This window comes from Cryptomeria japonica, chromosome 8, assembly GCF_030272615.1.
Source record: "Cryptomeria japonica chromosome 8, Sugi_1.0, whole genome shotgun sequence".
NCBI classification, from domain to species: domain Eukaryota; kingdom Viridiplantae; phylum Streptophyta; class Pinopsida; order Cupressales; family Cupressaceae; genus Cryptomeria; species Cryptomeria japonica.
In genome coordinates this window covers 562,446,663-562,472,989 of record NC_081412.1, presented here as the reverse complement: position 1 = coordinate 562,472,989, position 26,327 = coordinate 562,446,663, and positions in this window count along the sequence as shown.

The following is a 26,327-nucleotide window of genomic DNA, read 5'->3' as shown; positions in this document are numbered from 1 at the left end:
TTTGACATCAATCGCAAAGGATGTCAAAAAGAATCAAATAATACAAGAGTTCTACTTCAAAGCCTGTAACTAGTTATGTACAAGTTGAAAAATGTCCGCCAAAAGTAGATTCAGGCTTTGCATGAATTTGTTATTGTCAAAAATAATGGTATCTGTCTATTGGCTTAAGTCGGTCAGATAGTGCATTTGTTGCTCCAATGACTGTTCTCCTTGAATTGTTGCCTTTGATAGCTCAATTTGCTGAGTAATAAGACTGTCTAATCTTGGACCAAGTTTTCTTTTCAGTTCTCGGGCCTTTAACCTTATCCTTGATTTCTCTTTCTCAAGTTTCTCTAACTTTTCCTCATAAATTGTCATTTCCTGTTCAAAAATTGAGGTAAGTCTTGAAGAACCTATCATATTATCTGCAATTTCATCTATCTCCTTCTGTTTCTTCTTAATTTCCTCATCAATATCCTCAGTCAGGTGGTGAGGCTTGCTAGCTTCTCTATATAGCTCCTTATATTCCAAAATTGTTAAGTACGGGTAATAATGAATCCATGTGCACGGTACAATCTTTGATAGCTTTCTCAAATAATTCACCTTTCTCTTTATCTACTCTTTCCTTTATAGTTTCCTCATTTACCTTATCTATGGTTAGAACATTTTCAGCAATAAATTTGGACAATGCGTCTAGTTTACCTAAAGAATCATCAATACGATCTATCTTAAAGGTGGGTGCAATCATCTTCAAAATAGGTAATGTGTCATTAATAGCCTTACATGATAAGGCATTGCAATCTATTATCCTCTTAATTTAATCCAAAAGAACATCTGTTACATTAGTGGGTCTAAATTCTCTAGTGGATGTGCTTGGTTCTGCAATAGATTTCCTTTCAACAGATACTTGCCCAATTGCCTTAACTATTTCTTCCTTATTTCCAATAATTGTTTCCCCTTTATTTACATTTTTTGCCAGTTTCTCCCTCTGTGTTATTACTTCTGCTTCTGCTAGTTTTTCAGTATGTGTAAGTACCTCTGCATTTACTGGTTTCTTAGTCTCCGATTTGTTTGCTTCTATTAGTATCTCAGTGTTTTGAGAGTCAATAGTGTGTGTCGGTGACTCAGAGATCTTATTGTTCTTAGCATCGGCTACCTTAACTTCTGAGGTATCCTTATCCACAACAATATTAAAATCTTGTGTATCAACATTCATAATGAAAAGAATTTTAGAATCTGGATTAGTGTCATCATGTGTTACTTCTTCAGTTGCCTTATCTGGTTGATTGCCTGTATGTACCAGTGTATCTGAATTTATTGGTGGGGTGTCCTGTGCTGGTGGAGGAATGTTATCTATGACCTTTATAATAGGTATACTACCAATTTTTCTTTTACCTTTGTCCTTTTGGTATACCTTCGCAAAAGATTTATCCATTTTCTATCTCTCCCTTTCCTCTTTCTTTTCCTTTTTAACAAAAAATTTGTTCCATTTGTCTGCAGTTTCATCAACAATTTCTTTTACTCTCCTAGCCATTAGGCTAACCTATCGGTGTCCACTCACAAAAAATAATCAATTTTCTTCATAAATCATTTCATCAATTTCCTCTTTAAAATTTACAGGGTGCACTGTCATTAATCCTCAATTTTTTTAATATTTTTATCTAATTCCATCACTGACATTCTTTTAGCCTCTAATCTTAGATACAAGTCATTTGGCAGATCATCTACAACTTCAATCAAAACCTTCTTATAGATGTCTAGATGCAAAATAATACTAGCCTCTATTGTCTCCTTGTTAGAATCTTTGTAAGAATGATACAATTTTCTCACATTATTGAGATTACCTTCTTGTGTTATTTCATTTACCAACTCCTTTGGTGTAAGGGTATCTGGTGTCTTAGTTTGTTTCTTACTAGGAGTTAGCTTTTTCTTAGGCTCCCTTACAACCTACTGCTTCTTCCTTAAAGTTCTAGTCCTTTTGGGAGAAGGAGAGGGTACCGGTGGGGTTTTCCTCTTCTTCCTTTCAACTCTCTTGAACTCAGCTTCTTTTCCACTGTCTATATCCAAAGAAGTGACAACTGGTAAAACATGAGCTATCGGTTCCAATCCTTCTAGTTCACTAGCAAATATACCACTCAAGTTCATTACAATTTCCTTAACCTCCTTAGCCATCTTGGATGCATCTCGGATGAATTTTTCTCTTCTTTTTCTCTGCTTCTACATCGAAATAGTATTCTCAATGGTCTCAGCACTACCAAAAATTTCTTCAGATGGTTCCTTAGGAGCATCAAGAAGTGTTTTAGCATATGCTTCAAGAATATTTAGATCAACTTCATATCCCATTTCTGTTATCCAAATAGTTCTAGGAGTAACAACTTCCATCCATGTTTCATCACATTTGATTACAAAACATATTTGCTTGTCATATTTATCTACAATGCTTTGTGGTAACCTTTCTCTAGCCTTCATCTTAGTTTCAAAGTTTTTGAGGTAGTTTGCTATAATGTTATCACTGTTAGAGCCCATACTGGTAATAGCTTCCATGATTTGTTTGCCTACCGGGATGTCATATCCAAAGTCCTTATGACCAATGTCGGGTATCTTTTTCATGATGTAAAGCATCAAATACACAAGTAGGTTGCCAAAACCGAATGTCCCCTTCTTGTCACCCTTAATCTTTTTCAAGTTATTTATCAGTTCATCCTTAAGCCATTCACAAATATCAATCCCAGCATTGTTCTTAACCATCTCATATGCATTATGAATACATAAGCTAGAAACTGAATTTAATCTGTTTGTATGAGTTACTCTATATCCAAGTACCATGCTCACATATCTCACATTTGCATCAGTAATGTCATTAACCCTAAGAGATTTGTTGTCAGATGTGGCTTCGGTTAGGTCCATAACACCCTTTTTAGGTATCTTCTTTGTTTTGTCATGCCTACTACCGGTTGAGGGTCAACTAGTAATTGCCTTGATTGCTTCCTTTGAGATTTTAAAAATAGAGTATAGCCAAATAAACTCTCCATGAACTCTGCTTAGTACAAGACGAACTATCTCCTTCAAAAATTCATGTATGTTCAGAATTTCAATAAATCCTAAGTCTCCTACAATCTTATGCTCCGATTTAACCAAACCTTGTTCATCAGTAATAAGATCATTGCACATGTTCTTTAAGTCATCAGTCCCTAAATTTTCTATGTTGCAATGAATATAAATTCTCGGGTCTTCAACAAAAGCAACTCCTTTCAGAATTTTTGAAAAAGCTCCGATAGAATCATCTTGCTTTGCAATCTCGAGAATGATTTTAAAAAATGGTTCTAGAGCTCTTAATGTTTTCTACCACAGTATGGTTTGCAATAAATTCAGGTACAAAGGATGAGGATTCCATTTCAAAAGATAAAACCTCTTACTTGAAATCTTTGAATGCCTGAAAATACCTTGTTGCTTCGCCTTAGGATGCCTTTTCTCTCTCTTTGCACTCTTTGAATGCTTGGATGCTTGGTGGATTGAAGTGAAGGTTTTCTAGTGCTTTATAACCAAAAAGTTCTTCAAAAACAACATTAAATTCTTGCCGGTTAAGTGAAATCTTAACATATCTGTCGGTAAAGAAGAAATGTATCTTATTACCATCAACTGAGAGTAGAATGCATGATTTTCAACTTTCTGCCATACCCTCTACGGATTATTCCTTAGTTAGATGAATAATCTCCTACCGGTGGAGGATTACTCTATTCAACCAGTGTAGAGATAGATTCATCAACTCTCTGATCTCTCTTCTTAATCCATTACTTTGAAAATTCTTTCTTTATTTCATTTACCTTTTCTTTTCCCTTCTCATTAGATCCTTTATTGTTCGTTGGTATAGCCTTGCTTCTACAAAATTTTGCAATATGCCCAATCTTGTTAGATGCATAACAAGTTACGTTATTCCTCTAAATAGATTTTCCATATCCTTGACCGGTTTGTGTTCTGCATTGATTAGATAAATGTCCAAATCTACCACAAACATAGCATTTGGAACATTGATCGGTGGGTAAATTTGTATTCTGATTATTTCTAAATCTGCACTGATTTTCTCTATGACCAAATTTGTTGCAATTAAAACATTTCCCATTAAATTTATAAGCATTAGGTTATCTTACCGGTTTTCTATGAGCTAGATTATTTACAGTCTTGAAACTTTCTCCATGTTCAAATCCAAGTCCTATTGTATCTCTATCAGGTTTTTGTCTTTTCAGCATGTCATCAAGCTTTTCTAAACTTTTCTTGAATTTGTCTTTGTGTATATTTGAAGTGATTAGCTCATATTCTAGAATGCAAATTTGTCTCCTAAGCTCCTCTTTATCATGTTGCATGTGAATCAGATCTGTCTTTAGCATATCATTCTCATGACAAAGTCTTAGATTTTCATTTGCTCCATCATTAAGTCTTCTAGTCAAGTCTTCTTCATTCTTCTTCATGTCTTCAATATCCTTACATATCCTCATGGTTAAATCTTGCATTTCATTCCTCATATTATTGTTCTCTTGTCTCAACTTCTTTGCAATATCACTATGAGTTTCCTTTTCATCATCATGTTTTTGCATTTGCTCATGAAGTTCCTTCCTCTTGTTTTGTGCTATAACCAAGTTCTCCTAAAGTCCTTTAATCAATTCCTTAGCAATCCTTAGATCATCTTCAAGTTTGATATTCTTCAATTTTTCTGCATCAAAATCTTCAAGAGCTCCTTCCAACTATTTTCTCAAATTCTCCATCAGTACCAGTTTCAGAATCTTCCTCAAGCTGTCAGGCTTTTGCAAATAGAGGACCAAGCTCTAATACCAATTATTAGATGCAATGACAATCCCAAAGACACTGAGAGGGGGGTGAATCAGTGTCTAACCAATTATTGGAATATTTGAACTTATTTATAACTTTGCAACTCAAATTAATGTACCAAGGTAAAAGTACAAAGTTGTGTCACACTTTTATAAAGGAAATGGCCAATGTTGATTCAACTTTTTAAATTAAATCAATAGAAAGTGAAATATATGTTTTGAATTTTGAAATGATGTAAACTAATCAGATTTATACTTGTGTCTATTTTAAGTTTGCAATTTTAACAAAAAATTAAAAAATTATTTGAATATATATTTTTATAAAGTAAACACTATAATTTAGTTGCTGAAAAAATGTTGAAATTGAAGTTACACAAGCCACCACACTTTATTTAGTAAAATTTACTTTGTTTTCTTGAATTTTTTTTGTATATTGATAGCTTGAAACTTTAGTGCATGGATATATTGTTTACTATTTTTTATAAATATATATTTTTCAATAAATTTGAAAAGTTGTGTGTGCTGAAATATAACTGTTTCCAACTCCCACCACCTTTTTCTTAATTATTTATCCAAATCAGAAAAGAATTATATTATCTTGGCATAGATTCTTTTCTCTGCTGCATCATATTTTTTTCAATTTTTTTTAATAAATTTTAGTATTTTTCCTTGACAAGATAATCAACCTTATATTTTAGTGTTGATGACCTACTTTCAATAAAAATAAAATATAAAATATAAAAAATTAATTAAAATATTAAAAGATATATATTTTGGAAAATTCACTTATAGATCTATAAAAGGGTATTTTTACATTTCAAAAAAAATATTATTTATAAGAGTAGGAGTTGTTAAAACATAGAGTTTTTTTTTTTTTTGTAATTAGACCAAAAGTAGTATAAAATATACATTTAGTAGACACTTCGAATTGGAAAATTTGTGGCCCATATATAACTTAGCTATAATGAATCTATATAGACCATATGTTTGACTAAAATTAATTTTTAGTTAAAATTACTTAAATTCACTTGTGCTGATAAGTTAGCCTGAAACGTGACACAATTTTGTGCTTTTACCCACTAGTAAACAAACAATAGTGCAGTAAAGATAAATAACGAAGATAGCATAAATGCACACCATAACACAAGATGTTTTGGTGAGGAAACTCGGTAAGGGAAAAACCTCGGTGGGATTTGTGACCCACAATATTTACTCACTGGCCAATATGAATAAATATTACTTACAACAGGGGCCTGCACATGCAGGAAGGCCAACAACCTAGAGCTCACAATTGAAGAGTCCCACTGACTACAAAATGGATAATTAAATCCAATATAATGTACTGCTCAAATTAGCATCTACAATGCTTGATTCAGTACCGGTTTAAGCTTTGTTAGAAACCTTAACCAAAAAAAAATTCGGTGAATGATATTCAGTTACATAACCTATCTGCCTTATTACAAAATCCTTTCTCTATCTTCTAAATAATATTCTTCTATTCCATGCTACTACAAAAATGACTTATTAGATCTCATACATATATGAGTCTTTACAATACATCATGTCGGCTTACAAATAATTAATTACATTACAATATAATTCACATAAACAAAACTTGTCTCATGTCGGCCTGGATGCTAGTATGCTTCATTGCCGGTGTAATCTGGATGCCGATGAGTAAACTTGTTGTGTCTGCCAATGCCGATGAATGATGTTTGCGTTGCCGGTGAATGTGTAGAAACCTGTTACCGGTTGGTTGCCATCAATGACTATTGGCAAATGCACACTCCAATGATAAATTGTAGGTGCTTGAAGGTATTGTCATTGATGGCAACCTTACAATCATGTGATACCGATAGGCAGACTCTACACTAGCATACAGATCACCGGCACCATGGGCGACATGAATTTTGTTTAAATGTATTTCGTATTTAATTGTAAAATCTTTTGTAAGCCGACTTGGCAGATTATAATATGACTCATATATGTATGAGATCATTGTAGATCATTTAGGTGATATACGAATAGAGAGATAGAAGGATAAATGTAGACCTAATATGCGAATTGTAAGGCATATATTGGATAAGGGTTTATGTATGTAGCAGAGCTTAAACTAGTACTGAATCTAGCATAGTAGATGTTGATTTGAAGCAGTACAAGACATTGGATTAGTATAATCCATTTTGTAAGTCAGTGTGACTTCTTTGTAATTGAGCAGTGAGCTCTAGGCACTTGGCCTTCCTACATATGCAGGCCCCTATTGTAAATAGTAATATTCTCTTATTGGCCAATAAGCGAATATTGTGGGTCACAAATCCCACCGAGGTTTTTCCCACACCGGGTTTCCTCATTAAAATATTGTGTTATGGTGTGTCTCTTATGTTGTGGTTTCTATTCTTATTTACTGCATTATTTTTGGTTTACCGGTACACATTTTTGATATGATTTTCATGTTATAAGTTAAGAGAATTATTATACCAGTCAGATACTGACTCACCGCCCCCCCCCCCCCTCTCAGTATCTTTGGGAATCCTAACAATTGGTATCAGAGCTTGGTCCTCTATTTTCAAAAGCCTAACAGCTTGAGGAAGATCTTAGCACCAGTAGAGATGGAAAATATGAGAAAGCAATTGGAAACAACTCTTTCAAACTATGATGCAAAAAAAGTGAAGAATATCAAACTTGAGAATGATCTGAAGGCTGCATAGGATATTATTCGAGGACTTCAAGAAAATCTCACTATAGAAAGGAATAAGAGAAGAGAACTTTGTGAAAAGATGCAGAATGATGAAGATGCAAAAGAAACTCTTAATGATCTAGTAAACCAACTGAGACAAGAGAACAATACAATGAAGAATGAGATGCAAGATATGACTATGAGATTTTGTAAAGAAATTGAAAAATTGAAAGAAGAATGAAGAGGACTTGGCTAGAAGACTAAATGATGCTAGAAATGAAAACACAAGACTTAGTCATGAAAATGATATGTTGAAGACAAATTTGATGCATACACAAAATGACAGAACTGAACTCATGAGACCAAAAGAAACTTTGGAGAATGAACTGACTGCTGCAAATCAACTCAAAGAGAAATTCAAGAAAAGTTCAGAAGAACTTGTTGACATGTTGAAGAATCAGAAACCTAATGGTGATACAAATGGCCTTGGATTTGAAATTGGTGAAAGCTCTGGTACTGCAAACAATCACGATCATAGTAAACTGGTAAGACAACCTAATGCTTACAAATTCAATGGGAAATACTTTAACTGTAACAATTATGGTCATAGAGAAAATCAGTGTAGATCTAGAAATTATCAGAACACTATTACACCCACCGGTCAATATTCTAAATGCAACAAAATTGGTCATAATTCAGAAAATTGCAGAATGAATGTAAGATCTTATGTTTGTGGAAGATTTGGACACTTATCTAATCAATGCAAAACATAAACCAGCATAGGATATGGGAAAGCTATTCAGAAAAACAATGTGGCTTGCTATGCTTGTAACAAGATTGGACATATTGCTAAATTTTGTAGAAGCAAGACTTCACCGACAAATAACAAAGGTCCTAGTTTGAAAGGCAAAGAAAAAGTTGAAGAGGTAAAGCAAGAATTCTCAAAACAATGGATCAGAAAGTCAGATCAGAATGTTGATGGGAACACTCCTCCACCGGTAGAACATAGTATCACTCCACAGGCAGAAGACTCTTCATCTAACTAAAGGAAAATCCTTTGGGGGTTTAGCAACAAACTAAATAAAACATGCTAACATACCCTCGGTTGATGGTTAGAAGTTAAAATTACTTCTTTACCGGCAGATGAGTTAAGTTGTGACTTAACCGGCAAGCATTAAATGTGGTAGTTGGAGAAAATAACATTATAAAGAAAGTGTTTTGGCTCCTTTTTCATTCACCGAGCATTCAAATCTTTGAGAGCATGAAATTCCCGAGCGAAGGCATCCTTAGCGAAGAAGTGAAGCAGTTCGTCCAAGAACTCATTCTAAAGGTAGATTGAGGTATTTATAACTATGGCTTCCTCATCCACTCCTTAATTTATTGCAAACCCTACTGTGATTGAAGTAATCAAGCTCCCTAGACCCGTATTCAAGCTTGTTCCAAAAATTGCAAAGAAAGATGATACCATAGGTGCATTTTCTCAAATTCCTAAAGGAGTAGTATATGCTGAAGACCCTAGGATATACATACATTGTCATATAGAGGAATTAGGAGATGATGAAATCAAGAACATGTATAGGACTATGATTTATGATAAATCTGGAAATATCAAACTGGAACATAAGATAGTAGAAACCCTAGGTTTTACTAAAATCCTTAGTGTCCTAGATTTTCCCAAGGATGTTATAAGGATTGTGCTAAGCAGAGTGCATGTCGAATTCTTTTGGTTTGATTCAATCCATAAGATCACAAAAGAAGTAGTAAAGGAAATAACAGGGTTACCTTCCACCGGTAGTAGGCCCGATAGAACTAAAAAGGTCTCTAATGACATAGTAATGGGCCTAACCGGTGCAACATTTGACAAAAGGTCTCTAAGGGTAAGTGATGTGAAGGATATCAATGTCAGAATTGTTAGTATGATTTTAGGCTACAAGGCTACACATGCAAATAGGTTAAACTCAGTATCAAGCCTATGTATCAAAAGTGCATATGATACGATTAACAATAATGCTAGAATAGATGTGTGTGAATGGCTCAAAGATGAATTAATAGACAATCTAAAGAAGATAAAGGGAGATAAGAAAGGAACCTTTAGATTTGGAAATTTACTTGTATGTTTAATGTTGTATATTACTAAGCATGTACCTGATATTGGTAGGAGAGATTTTTGTTTTGACATATTGGTAGGAAAGCAACTTTTGGATACACTAAACAACATGGGAGATAACAGGGAGAAAAACATAAATGAATATTTTCAGGCACTAAAAGATTGAATGAAGACTAGAACAAGACTGTCAGAGGCAATTGTGGATAAATATCAAAAGGAAATATGTTTTGTAATTAAGAAAGATGAAATCTGGATGGAGGCAGTTGTCCCTAGGACTATTTGGGTAACAGAAATGGGCTATGAAATAGATGATAACATCATAGACACTTATGCAAAATCCCTCATTGAAGCACAAAGGAACCTACTGAAAAAGTCTTTGGAAATGCATAAACAATTGAAAGTGGAATTCAGTCAAGAAAAAGGGTTAAGAAAGTTGAACAAACTGTGAAGAAGGGAACCTGATAGGCAAAGGCTATTAAGGAAGATGTTTTGAAAGAAACTCATATCAAGGAAAGTGAGCTAGAAGGACTTCAACCGTAAGCTCATCTTTCACTGGTTGGAACTTTTTCTAAGAGTGATATACCAACAATATTCAAAGGGTGGAAAGGAAAAGAAAACCCTCACCAGTACCCTCACCCACACCTAGGAGAACCATACAAAAGCAACAAGCAGTGAGGCCTCTAGTAAAGAAGTTGACTCCTAAGAAGAAAAAGGTAAAACAAGACATTTCTCCACTGGATAAGCTCCTTAGTGAAATAACAGAGGATGGAAAGTTGAAGAACATTAGCAAACTATACAATAAACTTTCTGCTAATGACAGAGAGAGCATAGAAAATAGTGTAATTTTACTGTTGGATATTTACAAGAAATTTTTGATGGAAATTGTTGATGAAATACCCAATGATCTTTACAGAAGACTTGAAGCTAGAAGGGTAACTATTGTTGAGCTAGACAAGAAAATAAAAATTGAGAAATTACTTGCAGTTCACCCAGTGAACTCACCAAAAGAAATTGATCAATTAATCAGTGAGGCCAACCGGACTGTATTCTCAACTAGTCACCGACATGTAGCACTGATGGCAGGGAGAATGAATGAAATTTCAGAAGAGACTGCAGACCAATGGGACATATTCTTTGTTGAAAAGGAGAAACATGAAGAAATCAAAAGACCCAAGACTATCAAAGTATATCAAAAAGATAGGGATAAGGGGAAAGGCAAGGAAGGCGGACCTCTGAACCTTAAGATAACTGACAACTTACCCACACCTCCTTCTGATACTACACCGATAGAAATAGTTGACACACAACCGACTACTGAGAGTATGGAGACTCCTCTAGAGGATACAAATCCTGAGTCTGAAGTTTTGTATACCATGAATATTGATACACAAGAGGTGAATATTGTGGTAGATAAAGAAACCATCGAGGATAAGAAGAAAGATGTGGCTACTGAGCCACCAGCTGCAGATGTGGAGATTAATGTTAGCACACAGGCAAAGAAACCAATAGAGGACTCTACTAAGAAACAATCAGAGAAAACAAAAATGAATAGTACAGAGGCAAATACATAGAAACTGGAAGTACATTCATAGACTACATCTAAGAAACTGACAGTTGAGAGCTCAGAGAAACCATCTGAGGCATTGGAACAGAAACAGGTTGATGTACAAGTTCAAACTGAGACAATGCCACTGGCAAAAACTGAAAAACCAAAACCTTTGCTAATAGAAATGCATACCCAAACAGATCCTCCTGAGAAAGAGGAAAGCAAGGTTATTACTACAACCGACAACATGGAAATTGTAAAAATAGTTGGACAGACATTTGGTACTTCTATAGCAGAATTTCAGCCTACAAATGTAACAGAGGTCTTATTGGACTCAATAAAGAAAATCACAGAGTGTAATGCACAAGCCTATAAGGCTATTGATCATAAAATCCCCATTCTTAAATTGATAGCACCCAAGTGCATTGTGGATAATAAAGATTCTTTAGGTCAACTAGACACATTGTCTAAATACATCACCGACAACATTTTGACAATTGATCAAATAAATGAGGACACAGTTAAGGAGAAAATGAATAAAGAGAAAGAGAAATTCTTTGATGAAACAATAAAGAAGTGCATGGGACACATTGGCACCCTTTTACCAGCACCAAACAAAACAATAATGGAGTTTAAGGAACTCTATAGAGCTACATGCAAGACAAATGTTCTGACAACAGATATAGACAAGGAAATAAGTAGGGTACAAAAGGAGATTGACAATATAGCTGATAACCTCATCGGTTCATCTGAACCATTATCAATTACAAAGCAGAAGATACATAGTCTTGAAGAAAAACTTAAGAAATTTGAAAATGAGAAAAATAAAAGGGAAGGCAAAAGACCTTAAATGTAAACTCAGCCCCAAATTGGAGTACCTCATCTCTTTGAGTGAAGATATCTCTGAGGCACTTGTTCTAGGACTAAAGACACCGAAGGAACAAATGCATCACCTCACCGGTACTATTCAAAGGACAGAGGCTGCACTGAAAGACAGTGAAAAGTTCACTGAGAGTCTAAATTTGGTATTAGCAGAACTCTTTCAGATTGTAACCCACAGGATACAAGGATCCAGGTAGGAAACACACTCCACTGATAGCAAATGACAACCTTTGTCATTGATGTCAAAGGGGGAGTAGTGAGATGACAAAAATGACCAAAACAGGACATCATCAGCTTAGGGGGAGCATACATTTTTGACAACACAGTGTTGGCAAGAAATTCTTTTTGGACATCATTTTTGGACACTTTTTTTACTTTTCTCATGAGTGTTGCCATCAATGCCAAAGGGAGAGATTGTTGGCAAATGCACACTCCAATGAAAAATTGTAGGTGATTGAAGGTATTGTCATTGATGGCAACCTTAAAATCATGTGATACCGGCTGGCAGACACAAGCACTGGCATCGGCAGACTCTACACCAGCATACAGATCACCGACACCAAAAAGATTGATCACCAACATCATGGCCGACAAGAATTTTGTTTAAATGTATTTTATATTTAATTGTAAAATATTTTGTAAGCCAACTTGGCGGATTGTAATATGACTCATATATGTATGAGATCATTGTAGATCATTTAGGTGATATACAAATAGAGAGATGGAAGGATAAATGCAGACCTAATATGCAAATTGTAAGGCAGATATTGGATAAGGGTTTATGTATGTAGCAGAGCTTAAATTGGTATTGAATCTAGCATAGTAGATGCTGATTTGAAGCAGTACAAGACATTGGATTAGTATAATCCATTTTGTAAGTCAGTGTGACTTCTTTGTAATTGAGCAGTGAGCTCTAGGCACTTGGCCTTCCTGCATGTGCAGGCCCTTATTGTAAACAGTAATATTCTCTTATTGGCCACTAAGCTAATATTGTGGGTCACAAATCCCACCGAGGTTTTTCCCACACCGGGTTTCCTCATTAAAATATTGTGTTATGGCGTGTCTCTTATGTTGTGGTTGCTATTCTTATTTACTGCATTATTTTTGGTTTACCGGTACACAGTTTTGATATTATTTTCATGTTATAAGTTAAGAAAATTATTTTACCGGTCAGATATTGATCCCCCCCCTCTCAGTATCTTTGGGAATCCTAACAATGAAAATATCAACCATTCTCATTATCACTCCCTCCAATTGCAGTGAAGTGTTGCACTTGGGTTCAAAAACGCCCACTAGAAAAAACCCTACGTGTATGGCCAAATTTAAAGCCACCCACCACTAAAAAGGACCAAGATTTGAAAATCTAGCATGAGACGCATAAGAATGTTTAGATTGTTGAGGATTTGGGTTCTGAATCTATTTCATCGAGGATGAGTCAAACTCCTCAAAAACCATGAGGTCGGATTGGTGCCCTATCAATACTACTAATGTTGATGCTAACCCTAGTATCCCCCCCACAAACCCTCCTCCCTCTATAATTACCAAGTCCTCGAGTTCTATTTTGGTCCTTAATAAAATTGCAAAGGACCTACATGATGATATGCGAAGGCAAGATGACAAGTGTTAAAAAGTGGTTATTTGGGTAGATGCATGTTTCTATTAGAAAATTATTCAGTTGGAGACTGAGGCTGAGACTGAAGCTAGGGCTAACACTTAGTTGAATGATCTAGATGAAGATAGAGTGTGGAAATTTTCCAATGATCTTGTTGGCCTTATGGGGTAGTGGGATAAGGTTGGTGGGAAGATTGAAGACTTGGATGCCAAGATCAAAATGGAAGGGACCAAAATTGAGCTGGAAGAGGTAAAGAAATCCTAGGAGACACTCAAGAAGAAAATTCCTCCTTGCAGGCTATCTAAGCTGATATGAATAGGAAAAGGGAGAAGAAACATAAGCACATAGAGGCCCTAGATACAGGTTCAATCCCCATGGTATCTCTGGTTAAAGCCACCCTTGAATCCACACTGGTTTCCTCTAGCTATGGGATCGGTTCAAACAAAAAGGTGTCATTTTCTAATAAAGTGTTAAGTTTGTGTTAGGATTGGTAGGATAAAGGTTCCCCCATGTAGTTGGCCATTTATTTGTGCCTTTACTAGGTGGTTGTCTTTTTTTTGTGGTTCGGTCTCTTTCTGTTTCTTGTTGGTGTTTTAGTTCTGTTGCTAGATTTTAGTTGCCCTGTTGGGTTTTTGTTGTGTTGTAGTAGGGTTTTTTTTGTTGGTTGTGCATCTCACATGTGCTCTTAGTGTTTCCTTATGGATATGTAATGATACAAACCTATCTCACTTTTATTAATCAAAACACCATAATACTCACAATGAACTTTGAATAATGTCATCACATTACAACTTGTTCCAACACAAAGATTGAAATCAAGTCTTCTCTTTTATTGATTGCAATTTGATTTACATCTAAAAACAAAATTTTAGAGTGCTTCCAAAACTAGTAAAGTTTCATTGCATTGCCAAAAGATGATTATTTACAATGAGAAACCTCATATATATAGGAGAGGAGCTATGAACAAAATTAGGAAAAAATTCAAATAACTATGATTAAGTCAAAAGTATAGTTCTATTTGACTTAAGACTTGTGCAATCATATATGTAAAAAACAATATACAAAAAGACATCTAAGATGTCAATTACAAACTACAAAAATGCATCTACAACTGAAAGGTATAAAGCTAACTAAGTGTCATCAAACACTTCTTTTCCATTTTGATCTTGATTTAAAGACTCTTCAAACTTCTACAATGCAATCTTCATCTGCGATTCATTAGGTCCTTGGGTGTGACTGGTAATGACCTGAAATAGAGTGATGGAATCCTCCAAATAAATATAGCATTTCTTCAATTTAAATAACATGCTTGAGGAAGATCATTTGCAGTCATTCTCTGGATTCACGCAAATTGGATTCAAAAACCCACATTACACTTGGAAGATACATAGGTGCAAATCAGACTTACAACACTGATTTACACTTAATGCAAATCAGGTTTATATTTGAGATGGTGTAATTTCAAGTTACAAATCCGAACTACACTATCAATTACAAGTGAAGGCCAATTAGGTTTAGTTCGGGGTTACAATTCTGAACTACACATGGGTGAAATGCTTTGAGTGTGGTTCGGAGTTGTAACCCCAAACTACACCATTTTAAAGTGTAAAGATATTTTTGTGTAGTTCAAAATTATAACTCCAAACCAAACCTTTTGAAAGTATGCAAAGCTACTTCATTTAGTTCAGAGTTGTAACTCCAAACTACACATGGAAAGAAAAAGACTTTGGTGTAGTTCAGAGTTGTAACTCTGAATTGCACTTGTGGGTAAGACTGCTATAGTTTGGAGTTGTAACTTCAAACTACACTTGAAGGGTAAGATTTTGGTCTAGTCTAGAGTGTATCTCTAAACTGCACCTATTCTTGAGACCTATGCAAAATCGAGGTTTAACTTCGATTATGCACAAAGAAATAAAAACTAACTCCTAAAATAATAATTTATCAATTTTTTAAATTGAGAGATTGCGACTCAAATCGAGATGATTTCTCGAGGGCCATGTCACAAACAAGGACAATAGAATTTTACCTTGATCAATGTTCTTAGAGAATATGGACTACAAATTGGACAAAATTTGTAGGAGTTATCCCACAATTTGAGCGAACCAAAATTGAGGATAACAAGTCCCCACAAATATCTTTCTTACTTGTTGATTTCATTTATTATGTGTTGCAATTGTATACAATCACTACAAGATTTCAAGTTTGTCAGATAATATATTATTAGAGCACATTTCATATATTATTTTTGGTAATTCTTAGTATATTTTATGAATGATTAAAGACAAATGAAAAAACTTATGAATGACAACTCCATTTCAATCCACTACAAAAAAAATTTCTAGGATTTTAATGATCTATATCCTTTCTGAAGGGTTTCTTTATATTCTTAAGGAACCTCATGGTATGAGATAGGAGTAACTAATATTTAGTAATTAGTTAGCTAATCGTCTTTTAAGATTAACCCATTCAAATATAGCTAAAGTTTACTTAACTTTATCATACTTTTGTCTCACTTAATGTGGTTGAGACATGTGTCCTCACTTTCTGAGATGCTTAATCCATTTATGCTTGACACTTTCTCACACACTTGTCAAGTGAGCTCACAGAGGGTTGCAACTTTGGAAGGTTGATCAGAGTTTCACTCTTACCTTCTCACCTCCTCATTCTTGCATATATATGAAAGGTTGATCATTTTACATTTTACGTTCTCTTCATAGTATATTATAGGCATGTTATCATGTTCATTATTTCACTAGCAGGAGTTGTTTTCCCGCTTTCAAATTCCTACCTTACTCCAACACTATGCTGCTCAAAATCAAAGGCTTGAACTACAACTTACAATTTGTAGCTTGAAGTCCAGGGTTGTGTAGCTTTACGTTGGGGTCTATATTGCGAATGTTAGATGCAAACCATGAGTTGAATTGAAAAGTCCAAGTTAGAATGAGAAATATGCAACTCTTACTTCAAAGTTTGGATCTGTGTACATGTTTGACTTTGAAGTTTGAGCTAGTATCAAATTTTCTTTGCCTAAACATAATTTTGGAATGCTTGTCGAGGATTAGCTTAATGAATGAGATATAGTGATTTGGCATGGGAGCCCCAAACTTTTCTAAATCTCAATATTCTTGACGAGCAGCTCATTGCATGAGGTTTATGATTTGACATGAGAACGTTGGCATTCCTCCGAATCTCATTACTTGATTTAGGTCAATGTTGTAGTAAGCCTTCTATTTGCATCAGTGTGGCATGGAAAATGTATAATAGACCATCACAAAAAAAATTCCATGCACTTTTTATCCATTAATATATTAGAAAAAAAAATGAAACATTAAATATTCTAGCTTAATGTAGTCTCAACCTAGTAGATTATATAAATATTTTAAAATTAAGTGTCTTTTGTAACACATTGATTATCAACATAATCATTTTAGATTGAAATAAAATAGAAAATTACTAGTAGTTTTTAATTTAAATTCCAAATATATATCACCATGTATTTGTGGAATCTCGACTTGACTTATAAAGCACTTCCACATAATGACTAAATTTTTCCAACATTTTCTTATAAGGTATTGATTCTTTCCAAATATCTTGGAGTGCATGTACACTATCCTCTACATGAGTTATTTGAGCCAATTTAGGAAAATAATTTAATCTTGTAGGTTTAGGACATTGGTAAGATTCATGGGCAACATTACATTCTTACTTCTGGAACTTGGAATATGCACTTGTTGACTTAATTAGGATAAAAATTTCATGTGTAAATAATTCTCTTTTAGCTATAAATTGAACCTTATATTAAAGGTTTTAATTTATAAATTTTACATCTAATAGATTTCAATTAATTTACAAATAATATTATTTTCTTTTCAACGACATGAAGCTTCCATTATTCATTCTAGAAATTTGATTACACTAACATTAGTTCCCTGAATTTGTGCTGAAATAAGACAAAGGCAAAGATTTTATAATAAACAACACTCTCAATGAAAAAATATATACATTTCATTGTAACACTTGGCTCGATTCAATTGGGATAAAATGCAAATCTAACATGTAAATGATTCTTACTTTGCTATAAATTCGATCCTACATTAAAAGGTTTTAATTTATAATTTTTAAATCTAATTGATTTCACCGAATTTACAAAATAGTATTCCATAAAATTGGTTGTTTATTAACAACATATAGTTAATTCTAGAAACTGAAAATGTGTCTGTTAAGTTGTTTTTGTGTGTTACTTTATGTTTTTGTTGGGTTGTATTGGCCAAAGCACCCCCTTATTTCTCTTTAGTTTTATTTGTTCTAATTTGATGGACTTTATGTAATGGACTCTTGCAATGGGATCGGGGCCTTTTCCCTCCTAATCTAATTCAAAACATTGAGTGTTGAAATTCATGATGAATTATGTCAAAAAGACATAAATATATTATAATAGATAATATTTTCCACAAACATCTATATACACTACTTTATAACACCATACTTGATTTAATTAGGATAAAATAGAAAGTTGACATGTAAATTACTCTCTCTTTAGCTATAAATTAGAACCTATGCTAAAGATGTTAGTTTATAAATTCTAAATATAATTGATTTAAAATAATCTATAAATTAGTATTAGATAATATTGGCTATTTATTAAAAACATAGGATTAAACCAAAAATCTCATTGAATTAACATCAGTTCTTTAAAATTGTGCTAAAATAAGTCAAAAAGACAGAGATTTTATAACAAACAATATTCTCCATAAAAATCTATATACAGTACACCATAACACCTTACTTGACTTGATTTAGATAAAATTAAAAAAATAATATGTAATTTATTCTCTCTTTAGCTATAAATCAAATCCTATGCTAAAAGTGGTAATTTATAAATTTAAAATCTAAAATTCAATCAATTTATAAGTAGTATTAGATAATTTTGGTCATTGATTAACAACATAGAGTTAGATCAAAAAATTTCATTAAATTAACATTGATTATTGGAATTTTTGCTTAAGTCAAAAAGAGAGAGACTTTATGATAACAATATTCTCTACAAACATTTACAACTACAAAGTAACACATTAATTTAATTAGAATAAAACTAAAATCTAACATGTAAACTATTGTCTCTTAAACTATAAATTAGATCTTGCACTTTAAAGTAATAATTTATAAATTCTAAATCTAATTGATATCAATTATTTACAAGTAATATAAGATAACATTGATTGTTTATTAACAACATACATTGCATCCAAATATTTCATTACATTAACATTGCTTGTTATTTGTGCTCAAATAAGTAAAAATAGACAAGATTTTATAAAAGACAACATTCTCAACATTATGATACTCCTATCAAAATTAAATTGTATACTTTTTGAGTCAATCTCATTAATGCATGTTTCATGAGGGGTGGTTCACAATAAACCATCTCTCCTGAGAATTAACGATACACTTAGCACCCATTGCAATTAGGTAATGATCGCAGAGGTGAAATATTGGGCCTTCTCGAAAGGTTGTCCATCCTAATACTACTCCAACTCAAGTGTGCCTAACTATGGAGTTTCCTCCAAGATTAAGCCCACTTTGCTTGCTACTGTTAGGCCCAATATGAAAAGCTAATGTACTGAGAGGGGAGGGGTGAATCAGTACTTCAAATCTTTTCTTCAACAATAACTTTACTGTTAAGCATAAACTGAATATTACTGAAACATTATATAATGCTAAAACAAATAAATAACAATCATACATGATTCACTCCATAACACATATATTTTGGTTACGCATAAACTCCTTGTTAGAGAGAAAAAGTGTGGTGGGGATGGCACCCACAACTTCACTACTGCAATAATAAAGGTTGCTCAGTTAGAGCTACATGTTTAGCTATTTTTGATAGCTTACCCTATTAGGAGTATCAAGATCTTTAGATCTACCTTGCTAAAGGGTTTTACAACACTTATTCTAAATGCTGCACCTGGTTAAAGGCTTTACAATTTATAGACTTTGTTAGAGTCTTTTACCCTGTTAAAGGTTTCTCTTACAACTCAAAATATTACAATAAAAATCTTACAAAATATCTGCAACTTCACATCTGAAATGTTATAGCAGATTCTATGTGCTCAAAATGAAATTACCTTGCTTATAGCATACCTCAATAACCCATAAAATAACTCGATAAACCTTTCTGTTTACTTTGTTCCTTGACTGTTCTCTAAAATCCTTCTCAGTGACCTTTGTGTATCTCTGTAATAGTCATAACACTCAGTGCTTTCCCATGATTTTTCTTTTCACATATGTCTTGCTTCACACTCATACACACATACACATTTGATCATCAATTCATGTTGTATAAATAGATCTCTTATGACGGTGATCTTGTTCATGCTTCGATCTTACAAACATGATTCATCGAATGAATAACTATACAAAATATTTCATTGCATCAATGTCCTCAAAATCATACAAAATCTTAAGTGCAATTTCCAATGTGATAATGGCTCCTTGTTCCTCGATCTTGTAACATGTTTCCCATATGTGTCTAGGTTCAATGAATCTGGTAACACACTTCACTCTATGTTTATCAACTCGGTATACCATCTTTTCTGCTCGGTAGACATAAAACGTTACTCGGTAGACAATGCGGTGTATACTAAACTCTGTGACTTGTAACTTCTGTAACCGACTGCTCTGTGCTTATTGACTAAATATTTCGGTAGTAATAACCGACTAGAGTATATAGAATGACTTTGGACATAAAACTAATGACAACTTAGTAAATAGTAACAATCTCCCCTTTGGCATTAGTTTTGAAATGTTTGACAAAACTTCTTTCAAAGTCATAAAAAAATCTATATACTTAAAAAATTTGATTAAACTGACAATATATACAATTGTCAATAAAATAGTATACTCAAATATACTCGCCTTATCAATATATTGTACATAACTCTGATCATGCATGCGTTGTGATCAATATTCTGTATTCCTTGCTCGGTTCACTGCTCGGTGATCACTGCTCCCCCTGTCAAAATTATCTGTATACTAGAATATATTGATCTGCTCGGTATACTTCTCTTGTATACACTATACTCCCCCTTTTTGACAAACATCAAAACTAGTTACCATTCGGTGGAGGCAACTGGTCAAAAATGGATTTATACTTTGTTCTTGCATCGGTGAGAGCGGCAGAGAGTGCATCCTTGACACTATCCATGAGTGAATTTTGAGTTGTAATATCAGCTAACAGTGAAATCAGTCCATCTAAAGTGCTTCCCTCTGGCTGAGTGGATAAGGAGGTAGCCTTGTTGATCGGTTCTTGGACGGAGGATAAGTGTGGAATGAATAAAGTTTGAAGAGTCATAATGTCCATCCTGATTTTGTGCTCTTCATTCCTAAGTTCCAATTGTTGAGCCATGAGCATTTGTAACTTGGTATAGAAATTTTGAATAGAATTTGGCTCAGTGGTCAATTTATTGGAGAGATTGGTGATCTCTTTCTCAATCACTTCTGTTTTATTCTTGATATCTTTATTGAATAAAGAGAATGTACAAAGTTTCTGAGATAAATAAAGAATGTGCTTGAGTTGAGGGGACAACTCAGCAATAAATTTGACAAGTTTTACTTTACCGATAGCAATGTCTTTCTGTACCTCTTCAATCATTTTTGCAGTGAGCTCTTTGTCCTTCAATTTGCTCAAGTATTCAAATGCGTCTACTCCAGATGTCTCTATCTGATTGAGGAGTTCATCCAGTTGAATATGGATGGCTGCATCTTTTGTCATTGTAGCTTCAGGTAGCATATCTGTTTAAAATAGTGGTTTGACCTTCTGAAGTACTCTGTTTTTCTTTTGTATAGCCATTTGTCTCTCTTATTTTTCTTTGGCTTTGCATAGTTCACCGAATTGAATAAGTGCTTGCCCTTTTAATTTGGATATGTCTACATTCGGCAACACAATTGGTTTTGAGAAATCTAACTTGAAGCTATGCTTTTTCATTTTCTTTTCTTTAGAGGAGGAGGCTTTCACCGGTTGAACTAATGCAATGGCTTGGGAGGCTTGTACACCCTCAGTAGGTTGCTTAGTAGAGGCAACAATTATCAATTTAATTAGCCTCAGAGGTAGCCTTCAGTGAATCCTTTCTCTGGGTCTCAGTTGTAACATTTTTAGTACTTGAAGGGGCTTAAGAAGTCTGTTCCTTGGTGGCCTAAGAAGTAGCTTCTCGTTTGGTAGACTGTTGACCCTCTTTGCCTTGTTCAGTATCCTGAGGTGTCTCGGTTGAAACATGTTGACTTACCGGAGGATAGGACTTGACTTGTTCCAAAACTGACTCACTTGATACCAATTTGGCATAAGCATTACTTTCTATCATTTCCTGTTCCTGTTCCTTGGTATCCATGACATCCTCATCAGGTTGTTTAGTTTCAGCGGGATCTTCCTCGGTGATATCCACTATTTCAACTTCACCTTTCTCATCAGTACTCTTGATTCGAAAGATTTCTTTTCATTTTTCCTTTGTCTTGTTCTCTACATCAAGATAAAGACCATTCAACAGTTTCAAGGCTCTTTGTCTGACTAGGAAGTTTGTGTGGTAGTTTTTCAGATGTTCACTTATCTCATCTACCGACATGTCTGGAAAGAGATGTACCAGACTTCTTTCTCTCATCTTCTTTTCCGAGTCCATGGCATATTTCCACTTGTTATCAATATGTAAATATAATGCTTTAGGAAGAGAATTAGTTACGTCCAATGGGACCAGTCGGGATTTCAGAAGAGTGCAGATGACAGCTTCTTCAATTTGTCTCTTTTCTGCATTAGATTTGGAGTCATATTTTACATATCTAAATGCTCCAAATCCACCATATTGTTTCAGATTGGCACAAAAATTATCAACACTATGTACATCTTCCTTTTTACTCTTAAAAATCTGATATTTATTTTTGTCTTCAGATTCGGTGTCACTAGACTCTTTGTTCAAAATGAGTCTTCGAGTAGACTTCTTATAAGTTTTTGTTACCTTTGGAACTACAACATTTTTCTGTTTCTTGCTTGGTGACACTGCAGATGATCTAGTGTTTGGGCATTTTACTGGAGAAGTCAGTGATACCTGTGATGTATCATGTTTCTTCCTTTACAAAATTTTCCCTTTTGGCAACTCGGTGCTCAATGTAATAGCTGCTTCTTGGGTTACAGATTCCTCCTCGGTGATGACTTGAATGCTCTTGAGAGGAGTGGAGGAAGAACCTTCTCCAAATTTCTCTATTAATTCTTTACACATTTTGTTGCTTTCCTTGTAGCCTTTGGTACTACAATTCTCATTTTGACTTTTTCTTTAACTTCTTCATATGTACCGTATCTGATCTTGGTAGCATGCCTTGGCAGTGCAAGAAAAGCATCTATCTGCTACTGTGTAATGTCAAAATCAATCTCATAACCCATAGGTGGCAAAAATTGAGTTCTTGGTTCTACGACATTGACATAGCAGTAGTCGGTGTCTACTTCAAAACATATACTATCCTTGTATTTCTCCACTAACTGGGGTAGAATCTTGTACCTGTTATGCATCTTTTCCTGAAACTTGCTAAAATAATCATCCATAATCTCATTGAAGTTATCACCTAGTTGTTTGATGAAGTCATTCATTTGATGGGTGATTGGTCGGTGTAGCTCCCAAACTACATTACCGACTGATGGAAAGAATTTCTCAAAATAGAAAAACATGCATACCAAAAGTGATCCAAACTTCAGTGTGTTTGCCGAGTTGTTCTTCTTCGGCTTCCTTATGGTGTTGAGATTTTCAAACAGATTTTTCAACAACACTTTGCATAGATCAATCTTCATGCCTTTCTTCACAATTTTATAGGCTAAATCAACAACTGCACAGGGTACACGATTTTCCCTTGCTGATTGAAAGAAACAATAACCTATGACTCTAATTGCAAACTTCAGCTCTGCATCTGTGACATTATTCAATTTCAGACCTCTGTAATCAGATTCAACTCCGATTAAAGTGATCAATTCTTTATGTGAAATCATTTTCTGAGCTCGGGCATGGTCGAAAATAGGGTAACCGGTGATCAAGTGGATGATTTCCTTGGTGATCTTGAATGGTTGCTCCTCTAACCACATAAAGTCATCATGAACTCTGCTCAAAACAAATTTAACCCATTGGGGTTTGAAGACTCACGGGTAGGTTAGGGCTTCAGTCAATCCCTTGATTTTAATGTGTTCAATTCATCATATGTGTCCTTGATCTCTATGTGACCTAGTTCCTCAACATGACACTTAGTGAAGAATCTAGCATCCTCAACTAATAAAATCCTATCTGGAATGAGTGAAAATACAGTTTTATCATCCGGTTTAGACGCTACTTTGGGAGGTAGTGTGTATTTCAGTGAGGGCTTCTCAATGTTCTCAACAACAATGGGTTTCTGAATCTTAGGAGCCATTTCAAACTTCAGATAATCACTAACAAATGAGCCTTAGGGTTTGAAAACTTTTATCTAGTAGACGCTTTCCACTTAGTAAATATAACACAACTGATACAATCGGTTAACTTGCTTGACAATGTGTTGTGATTGATATAAATACCTTGAATTTCGCTCGGTAGAGATTTGATCGCCTTCAATCGCTTCGCTCTGCTTTCTGAAAACTTGCTAAGCATAAAATGACCGTGGAAAATCTTTATGTACACATTATACCTTATTGGGCTCCATGCAGTTAGGTTAGAACATTAAATGCATTCAGTTCCAGTAAACCAATTTACCTTTCTTTTTGTGCTTTTACCAAGTAGCCAGACTTCCTGTATTTACCGACTTGAGTAGTGCTCCAAAAGACTTGATAAAATTTCAAACTTGCTAATGCATCTTAGCTATGCAGATTTTGAATTAAGTACATGATAGAATAGGAACTGTTTAAGATTTAACCTTGAGAGAATGCAATCCCTTCATACCTTTACCGATTAATTTGGAATAGATGCACCTAACTCGGTAGGTAAGGTGCTTTCTTCATTTGACACAATTTCCTTCTTTTTCCAAATCATCTGGAATTTTCTTTTTATTTCTTCAATATCTCCTCTAGGTTGATCTCTGCAATCTCTAGCCAAGTGTCCTACTTTGTGACAATGAAAACATGCCATACCAGGATTTCTCCATGATCTTCAGTTGTTCATTACAAACCTTATAAAGCAGTTGGCACTTATATGTCCATATCTTCCACATCATTCACACCATATCCTTGTATTGTAATCCCATGGTACTACAATATACTATCGATTGATATTTGTGTGAGTTCGGTAACCTCTAGTATTTGCTTGGTGTGCAGACCACATATAGTTCTTCTACTTAAACCAACACTTCTCGATACTGTGTCCATATCTATTGCAATTTTTACAAAACCCTTTGAATTTTGCCTTTTGATAATTGCTAACAGACTTTGTCCTACATTGATTAGATGTGTGACCATACTTATTGCAATTGTTACAATAACCATTAGACCTAATGACATTCGATTGCTTACCTTTTCTGATTTGGCACAAGTTGGCAGTATGTCCTTGTTTCCACAACAGTTGCAAATATGCTTCTCTCCTTTCATGTTCTTCTTGTTTCCAGCTTGCTTTGATGATTCTCCTCTCTCGGTAGTGTGGATTCCCTTCTCGGTAGAGTCTTTTCCTTTGTAACCGAGTCCTGCATCTTTGTTGGGTCTTCTTGTATTCAGTTGCTCATCCAACATCTTTGATGCTTCATAACTCTTCTTTAGTTATTATTTTGATTTCTTCTTTATTTCAAGTTCATCGGTCAATCTTGATAGTTCAAGTGTCAATGCTTGATTCTCATCATCTTTCGGATTTTCTTCATGATGTGCATAACCCAATTGATCTAACAGATTACTTTGAATTCTAGTCATCCTAGTGATTTCATCATTCTTTTCAGACACTAATGCTTCAACCTATTGTTTTTCTCTTTCTAGATCTCTTAATTTATCCTCGGCTGTCCTCAATCATCAAGATTTTCAGTCATCTGTGTCCTAAAATACTGATGTTCTATTTTCATTGATTTTAGCTGATCAGTCAGTGCTTTGTTCTTTTCTTTCAATGCTCCAATCATTTCTCCAGTCTCTTCAGATATACTATTCTCAGATGATGTCTCAATTTGTTCCACCAGCTCTTGAGAGTCCTGCAAATCATCAGACAATCTTCTTCTAACTTTCAGAGATCTTTGCATTTGTTTCTGCATGTCAGCATTCACTTGATTAGCATGATCCAATTCATTTTGAAGATTCACAATTCTCCGAGATTGTTTGTAGCCTTCCATTGATAAGATCTTTCTCTTTAGGTAGTTAAACCCTTTTCCAAGATTCAAGCTCTGATACCAATTGTTAGGCCCAATATGGAAAGCTAATGTATTGAGAGGGGAGGGGTGAATCAGTACCTCAAATCTTTTCTTCAACAATAACTTTAGTATTAAGCATAAACTAAATATTGCTAAAACATAATATAATGCTAAAACAAATAAATAACAATCATACATGATTCACTCCATAACACATATATTTTTGTTACGCAGAAACTCCTTGTTAGAGAGAAAAACTGTAGTGGGGATGGCACCCACAACTTCACTACTGCAATAATAAAGGTTGCTCGGTTAGAGCTACATGTTTAGCAATTTCTAATAGCTTACCCTGCTGGAGTATCAAGATCTTTAGATCTACCTTG